Source organism: Poecilia reticulata, chromosome 21 (assembly GCF_904066995.2).
Source record: "Poecilia reticulata chromosome 21, P_reticulata-male-v2, whole genome shotgun sequence".
NCBI classification, from domain to species: Eukaryota; Metazoa; Chordata; class Actinopteri; order Cyprinodontiformes; family Poeciliidae; genus Poecilia; species Poecilia reticulata.
Genome location: NC_088850.1, coordinates 25,635,215 through 25,643,296, shown reverse-complemented (window position 1 = coordinate 25,643,296; position 8,082 = coordinate 25,635,215). Strand labels below are relative to the sequence as shown.

The 8,082-nt window shown below is 37.3% G+C and overlaps 1 long non-coding RNA gene across 1 annotated transcript; it reads left to right on the top strand.

Annotated features, from left to right (window-relative positions):
• The first annotated feature begins 1,394 nt into the window (after positions 1 to 1,394).
• Positions 1,395 to 3,126, top strand: LOC145549651 (uncharacterized). The gene is made up of 2 exons (XR_014085492.1): positions 1,395 to 2,581; positions 2,796 to 3,126. It is a non-coding gene; the product is annotated as an uncharacterized LOC145549651 (long non-coding RNA).
• Positions 3,127 to 8,082: the final 4,956 nt, after the last annotated feature.

Sequence of the window (8,082 nt, the reverse complement as noted above, 5' to 3'; positions counted from 1 at the left end):
TTTCTTCATTCAATTACAAACAGTGCAGTAAAGATATAAACAAACTTACGTTGGTTTCAGAAATAATTATTGATGTGACTTGTATGATTATTACTATAACAATCATTCAGCTTCATGTTATAACTGCATGGAGGCTCTGTTTGTTGCGACTTAATATACTTTTCTTCATAAACTTAACCTGGTTTTAATTAAGCTCAGTATGCCAAAGAGACTTTGATATTGTGAGACTACTGTTATAACTTGTTCATCATTGTTTTTATCTTCAACATATTTTTGCAGTCCAAGCAAATGAAGATGAAAGAGGAAGCCAGAGAAATCAGTTGTTAGAAAACCTAGTCTTTCCTGTCTCAGAAGAGACTCTGACTCCACCAGATCCCCAACCAGTTCTGAGGATGAACCTCCACATCGTCTTCTTGGTGCAAGTATTTTCTTTTCTTTCTTTTTACTGAGCAGCAAGCTCATTTTCAACAGCAAAAACTGGTGCTTAATAGACATGATTTGATTTAAAAATAACTGGACAGAATTTTTCTCCTTGTTAATCTAACATTTCTCTTTCATACATTTTATTTGTTGTTGGCTTTCAGGGCCCTGTAATGGACTGGTGACCTGTCCAGGGTGAGTCCCGCCTGATGACTTCTAGAGATGGGCACCACCAGCCCCCTCGATACCTTGCAAGGATCAATGTGTTCAGATCATGGATGGAAAGATTTTAAGGTAGTTTGTCTCCTTTAAGTCCACACTTAAAATAGCTTCACAGTTAATGCCAACATCAGCTGATTCTGACATTGCTGACTACATTTTTCTACTTCTAACATAAACAAGCAAAGAAGACACTCAGAAATGTTTTTCCACCTCAGGCATCCGGTACCAATCATCATCAGTTTGGATTATGTCACATATATGGTGAGTCTACAACAGCTGAAAATTGTAAGTCTTACTTTTTTCTTTATGGAGAGCCATTTCAGCCAAAATTAAATAAATAAATAAATGGGTGAAATAAATAAAAAATGAGTAAAATAAATCAAAAAATGAAGAAAATTAGTGAAATAAATAAAAACTTTGTTAAATAATTTAGCTTTTTCATTAACCCAATTTTTCATTTAATTATTTTTCATATTATCAATTTCTCAATTTCCCTTTTTTCATTTATCTATTTTTCATTTACCCATTTTTCGTTAATCTATTTTTCATTTAAACATTTTTTAATTTAGCTTTTTCATTAACCCAATTTTTCATTTATTTTTCATATTATCAATTTCTCTTTTTCATTTATCTATTTTTCATTTATCCCTTTATCCATTTTCATTCATCTATTTTTCATTTAACCACTTTTAATTTCCCTATTTCATTAACCAATTTTTTTTTCATTTATTTATTTTTCAGATCAATTTCCCTTTTTCATTTCTTATTTTCATTTATCTAATTTTCATTTGTCAATTTTTCATTTATCCATTTACCCATTTTTCATTAATCTATTTTTTAATTTAACAATTTTTCAATTTCCTTTTTCCATTAACCTGATTTCCTATTTCCAAGTTTCATTAATCAATTTCTCATATATCCCTTTTTATTTACCAATTTTTCTTTTATCTATTTTTCATTTAACATTTGTTTGAAAAATAGTTACTATTCCCATTTTCCAATTTCCCTTATTCATTTAGTATTTCCTTATTTTCTTATTTATCACATTCTATTTCCCCGTAAAACTTAGAAAAAAATAAATGCAAATGAGGAAAGGCACGTCATCAGGCTACAACTTCCCCAATTGGTTGGTTAGCGTCACACCCATACTTTGCTTCAAGAAAGATGGCAACCTACTAACGGGTTATCAATAAGTTGAAGCTCATTAACTTCATTAGAAAATAGTGTTATTACTCCTGACTTTAGTTTTTGTGTGGCCGCTCAGACAGAACGTGTTTCAGTTGGCGGCTCTCATTTAACTCAGAGCTTCACTGTCGGGAGTTTTTTTAGTTTGAACGAAGCGGCCGCTGACGTTGGCTTACGATTGAAGGTTCGGGACACCTTCATAGCGACCAGCTGTGATCCAACTATAAGGAGCAGACTTTACTGTACATCGTAAGTGAACTGCAATATCCAGAGGCAGCTCTATGGAGCATCGAGCTGAAAGAATGAGAGTGGCAAGCCTTGGAGATCTGCATCGGAGGCCATTTTTAAGACATGCACCTGTAACCAGGATAATTTTTCTGTTAGATTCAGTTTATTGTATTTTTCTATTTTGTTAGATCTAATTTTATGTATTTTTATTTAAAGATTTAATTAAAATCCTCCTTTCCATAATTTAACACCAGCCAAGCAAGAACACAATTGTTCTCGCGAGGTTTTAACGTCATGTGACAACTGCACGTCAGCGTCCTAAATTGACAGCCATAGCTTATATTGCTGCTGAATCGCACCTTAGATGGGAGACGCTGTCGGACTCTGACGTGCAGGTAGGCTTCTGTTCCCAAAGCGGTTTTTGAATGTCGATGGTACATCAATCAATCGTGTGCCTCTTAACTTACAGACGTGTGATCATTTCATCCGAAAGTTGTAGCGATCACGGTTGAGCAAGAGGGAACTGGTGAGTGTTGTTGGGGAGCTAGCATGCTAGCACTAGCCTCCCAGCCTGTTGTGACTATACACCTATCTAAAAGCACATTTGGATTGAAATGTTTACTGAAACTGTACTGTGTGAGGGTACTGTTTTGCATGGGTTGCATGTAATTATGTAGGCTCACGCGATTATTAGAAAATGCATGTACATGTATATTGATTGTTTGGACCTGTTTGCACAGGCCGGGTGTGTTCCGGATCCCACCCCCCTCGAGGAGTGACTGAAGGATCCAGAACACATCAAGGATTGTCTGGTTTTTCGTGCTGACCGGACTGGCGAGCTAACCACAGCGGATCAGAAATACACCCATCATTTGAGGAAACATTTCCAAACTGGTTGGAAATTCAGCCAACCATTTCACTGCTGGAACTGAATTACTATTTTTTTGTGTTTTTTTTCCTTTCATCATCGACAGAGACTTCCTTGGCCTAAGGAACCTTGCTGGACTTTGAAATTGTTAAATAACTTGTTACATATTGTACATATAAATACACCTCACTGATTTTTCACCATCCAGTTGTCGGTGTTTTGCAATTTGCCACCACCTCCAGTAGACGAACCTAGAACCTAGTTCTCAAGAAATGTATTTTTTAAATTTATTTCTCTAATAATTCTAAAATGAAACTGGTTACACACCGCTGCTGTCCGTCCAGGATCCTCCGGTTGCCCAGATGTTACACGGTAAGCTACCGCTGATGTTTGTTTTCCAACTACAGTCATATTTAATCAATAGGGCTCAAATACGATCGTGGAAGGTTTTGAGTTGATCTCGGCAGTAGGTGACAAACTGAACGCCTCCAGGATGTTGAGACCAGCACGTCCACTGATCCAATACATCTTATTAAGGATAAAATCAACCAAACGTCTTCAAATTAGTGTCCCAACAAAATTAATCTCAGTAATTATTGTTTAAACAAGGTGTGTGCATTTCGGTACCATTACAAAAATAAAAAGGGACTCAAAGATTGACTGACGAGCAGCAAGTTTAAATTGGCTAAGAGAAATAAATATGAAGCCTGAAAACCTAATATCTTAACGGACTGAATCCGTTGTGTTTTTAGCTAATCTATGCTGGGTTTGTGGGACGCACGCGGTTGTCATGGCAACAGGTTGTTTAAACCAGTGTTTTTCAACCATTTTTGAGTCAAGGTACACTGTTTTAATTGAAAAAATCCCGAGGCACACCACCAACTAAAAATGGAAATAAAGATACTCTGTAGCCGCCTATATATAGTCATTCTTATCAAAGTCTCTTGAATAGGAATCAAACAAACACAAAAATGTATTATCACATTTTACATTTCTTATTTCAAATTGCACTTAACATATCCACTTCAAAAATACGCCTGAACAGTTCCACAACACTGTGGTGTTAAATTTAAAGAAGTTGTAGAAAACGTCAAAGTGTTTTACAAACTAATCCAGAAGCATTCTTATAGCCAGAATACAGAAAATAATTCTTATTCTGAAAGAAGCAATAATATTTGGGAAACATTTCACTTCATATTCACTGTTACAATATGAAGAGTTGCATGTACAAAATGTCAATATCTGTATATTTTACCCACCTGGTGTGAAACCTGTGCATGTTTGGATAAAAACAGATCTGATTTCCTGGCAGAAATTGAAGACAAAGCTCTTCCTCAACATCTCGTCTCTCTCTGGTTTTAGTTTTTATAGTAGCCAGGCTTGAGAAGCTCACTTCACACAGATATGTTGTGGGAAATGGACTCGTTCTTTCCAACTACTGCTGAGCTTCACTGTCTTTTCCATCACTGTCATCACAGTCTTTCTAGATTCAGTGCTCTCACCGCTACCTGTAACATTCGTGCATCACTAATTCTCTTGTTTTAATGTAAAATGCCCTGTACCTACTGCCATCTAGTGGTAAGAACATTACATGATTACGCCGCTGCTACTACTACAGCAGATACTCGAAGATGGCATTATTTGCAGACAATTCATTTTCAAAAAATCTTTTAAAACCAATTACCGTATTTTTTGGACTATAGAGCGCACCATACTAGCACCCTCAATTAAAAAAATAAAATAAAAACTGGAAGCTGCTCTCGGTTTTCCATTAGGACCCAGCAGAATGCCTCGTCCTAATAAATCTGCTGGACGCAGCACTCCGTCTCCAAAGCCGAACCATGGTTTCGTTCACACCGAGTTTAAGTGCAGCGGCTCTATTTCCCTCCTGTAGTGCCAGATTGACAGCCCTCAACTTAAAAGCTGCATGATATGAGTTTGAAAACATTTATCCGTCGTGCCTGCTGCTAGCATGTGTTGTTCTAAATGAAAATTAGCCGTTCTTCTTTGATTTACAATTTTGACTTCTAATGATTCACTTCCTGCTAGAGAGCCCCCTGGTGGTTGAAGAAAAATCCACAGAAAAGCCACAGCAGGCTACAATCCGCATGGTTCAAAGTTAAGGAAAAAAGTAGAAGCTTTTAGTCCGGAAAATACGGTACCGTAGTGAAATTGAATAATTTCCACGGCACACCTGACGATCACTCACAGCACACTAGTGTGCCGCGGAACAGTGGTTGAAAAACACTGGTTTAAACGACAGTAAAAAAGGTAGGAGAGGTTTAGAGTCGATCGCCGTTATTTTACCTTTGTAAACAGACAACCTGAATACAGTGACCTTTAGTGAAGGTACAGAATGGAGAATGGATAAAAGCTGAACTCCTGCTAAAATCTTTGCCTCTTGGTTACATCCCTGAAGTGTGCCAAGTGTGGCCCACATACATATGCATATAAAGTAAATATGACTATTAATTTAAGTAGTTCTTAGTTTGCCTGTTTTTGGTCAACACATGTGCCTCAACATTTGGTTACTGTTCCTTAGAGGTGGGCAGAGGACCCACAATTTATACTCCAGGAATAACAGTAGCACTTCAACATGTTTTTACTCAAGTACAAAGTAACTGAATAAGAAATTACACAAGAGTAAAGAAGCATTTGGTAAAGAAAAAAGTGTATACAAGTACTGAGTAACTGATCAAGTTATCAATTATTTCATGTCTTTAAAAAATTACACAATTAGAAGGCTCAAAATATAAAGTTCAGTGGAAATGTTGGTATTTTAATGACAAAATTAAAAATTTGTTTAAATAGTGATGCTTCATAATAAAATGACTTGAGTAAAAGTAAAAAGTTCAGCATAGTAAGAGTTATCCTAAAAGTTCATTTGAGTTTCAAAAAGTTACTCAACCATATTTGAGTAAATGTAATTAGTCACTCCTAAACTCTGCCCTTCTGAGGGAACAGGAGAAGGAACTGTTAAGGAAATAAATTAATCTTGATATTAAACATTGTTTCAATTAACAAATGAATCATAACACCCAGAACATATTCTGTTATGTTTATTCAAGGATAAAGGAACAGAATGACTGTGGAGGTTCTGGCTGAGAGGGACCAGGGCTGACACGGCAAAGAGTGAGGAGAACCGTCTGCACTGTAAGCAGCACCAGAACTCCTGATGGATCTCCTTCAGGAAGAAGCAGAGAGACGGCCGACCTCCACAGAGAAGACTTCACCCAAACATCAGAGGAAAAATGAATGCTGGTGCTCAAACAGAGCAGCCTCTTTTCTTAAACCCAACACACACAGGGTGTTGTGGCCCTGATTAAAAACCTGCTAACTTCAATTTAACTGAAACACAGAACATCCAGAAATGTGATGAACTTCAGCTATAGAGTGAAAATGATACAGTGAGTTGAAAACATTTGTCTATATCACTCTGTTATACAGGACATTAACATTTTACATTTTAAAGTGTTTGTTCCAGAGCACCTGATACAAACGATAGCATTAGCTCATCCATCAGACATTTATTGAGGCCTGAAACATGCAGGGCAGACAGACCTGAGGACTGACTGGTTAAAGTATTTCACGGACACTTCAGATTGCAGATTTCCAATTGAAGGCGTCCGTAAATGAACACGATCATTATTCAATAAACCAAGCTGTGTAAAATAACTGTTAGGGTTGCTATTAAGAAGCCAACATGTCATGCTTGTTCATTTCTACATTGTCGTACATACAAGGTACTCTACTCACTGTTTAGCTTCATGTTGAAGAATCTTCAGTGTAATGAAACCAAGAAATAAAACGGGTCCAAAACGTTCAATCTGTATTCTATTTTTGTAGCTTTGTGCTATTAAGATTGTTTCGTTTATTTTAAGCCACAAACAAACGATTAATTTTATTGTCTCTGGGACGTGAAAACATGAGATTTGATTAAATTAGAACTTCACAGATTAGAAGGAACACAGATTTCATAATAATCAAACATTTTAATTATTCAAAACAGTAAAATACAGACGGTTCTTGCATATCAATGGTATAAGAACAGCCACATTTTTTAAATGAATGTGTCACCAGTGCATTTGACCGGGTGTTCCTGCTCCATAAAGCGGAAAGTCTCTGGTCATCCTGAAGCTGTGAGCCCACTGGGAGTCTGAAGGGAAACGCTGAGACCAGAGGCCTGCAGGATGGTCTGCATCTGAAAGATGCAGACCATCCTGCATGATGGAAACATTAATAAATGTGCTGCGCCAAAAAACTGTACTTCTGACCTGGTGGCGATGGTACCAGTTATGGTAGATCTGAACTTTGGTTTGATTACCTAAATATGAGAAACTTCAGACTGACAGGAGTTAGGTTAAAGCCACATCTTGTGAAGTTGGTTAAGATATTAGGTTTTCAGGCTTCATATTTATTTCTCGGTTAATAAACATCTCCTCTCATGAACACAGTGGTGGCTGATTTGTCAATTTAAACTTCTGCTTTGCTCATCAGGGTATTTGAGTCCCTTTTTATTTTTGTAATGGTACCGAAATGCACACACCTTGTTAAAACAATAATTACTGAGATTATTAATTTTGTTGGGCCATTAATTTGAAGACGTTTTGTTGATTTTATCCTTAATAAGATGTATTGAATCAGAGGACGTGCTGGTCTCAACATCCTGGAGGCGTTCAGTTTGTCACCTACTGCCAAGATCAACTCAAAACCTTCCGCGATCGTAATTGAGCCCTATTGATTAAATATGACTGTAGTTGGAAAACAAACATCAGCGGTAGCTTACCGTGTAACGTCTGGGCAACAGGAGGATCCTGGACGGACAGCAGCGGTGCATGTCTTAAAAATGGCCTCCGATGCAGATCTCCAAGGTTTGCCACTCTCATTCTTTCAGCTCGATGCTCCATAGAGCTGCCTCTGGATATTGCAGTTCACTTACGATGTACAGTAAAGTATGCTCCTTATAGTTGGATCTCAGCTGGTAGCTACGAAGGTGGTTTTTCAGACCTGAAAAATGGCCAATCTTTACCAGCCAGACCTCAGACCACGGTGCCGAGGAGCTCTTACGGAGTCCACCAGGACGAAGAGAAATTCAGTAAGTTATTATTTCACATTTAGTGAATAGTGAACACTCGCATATTTGTAAGGAATACTGATCT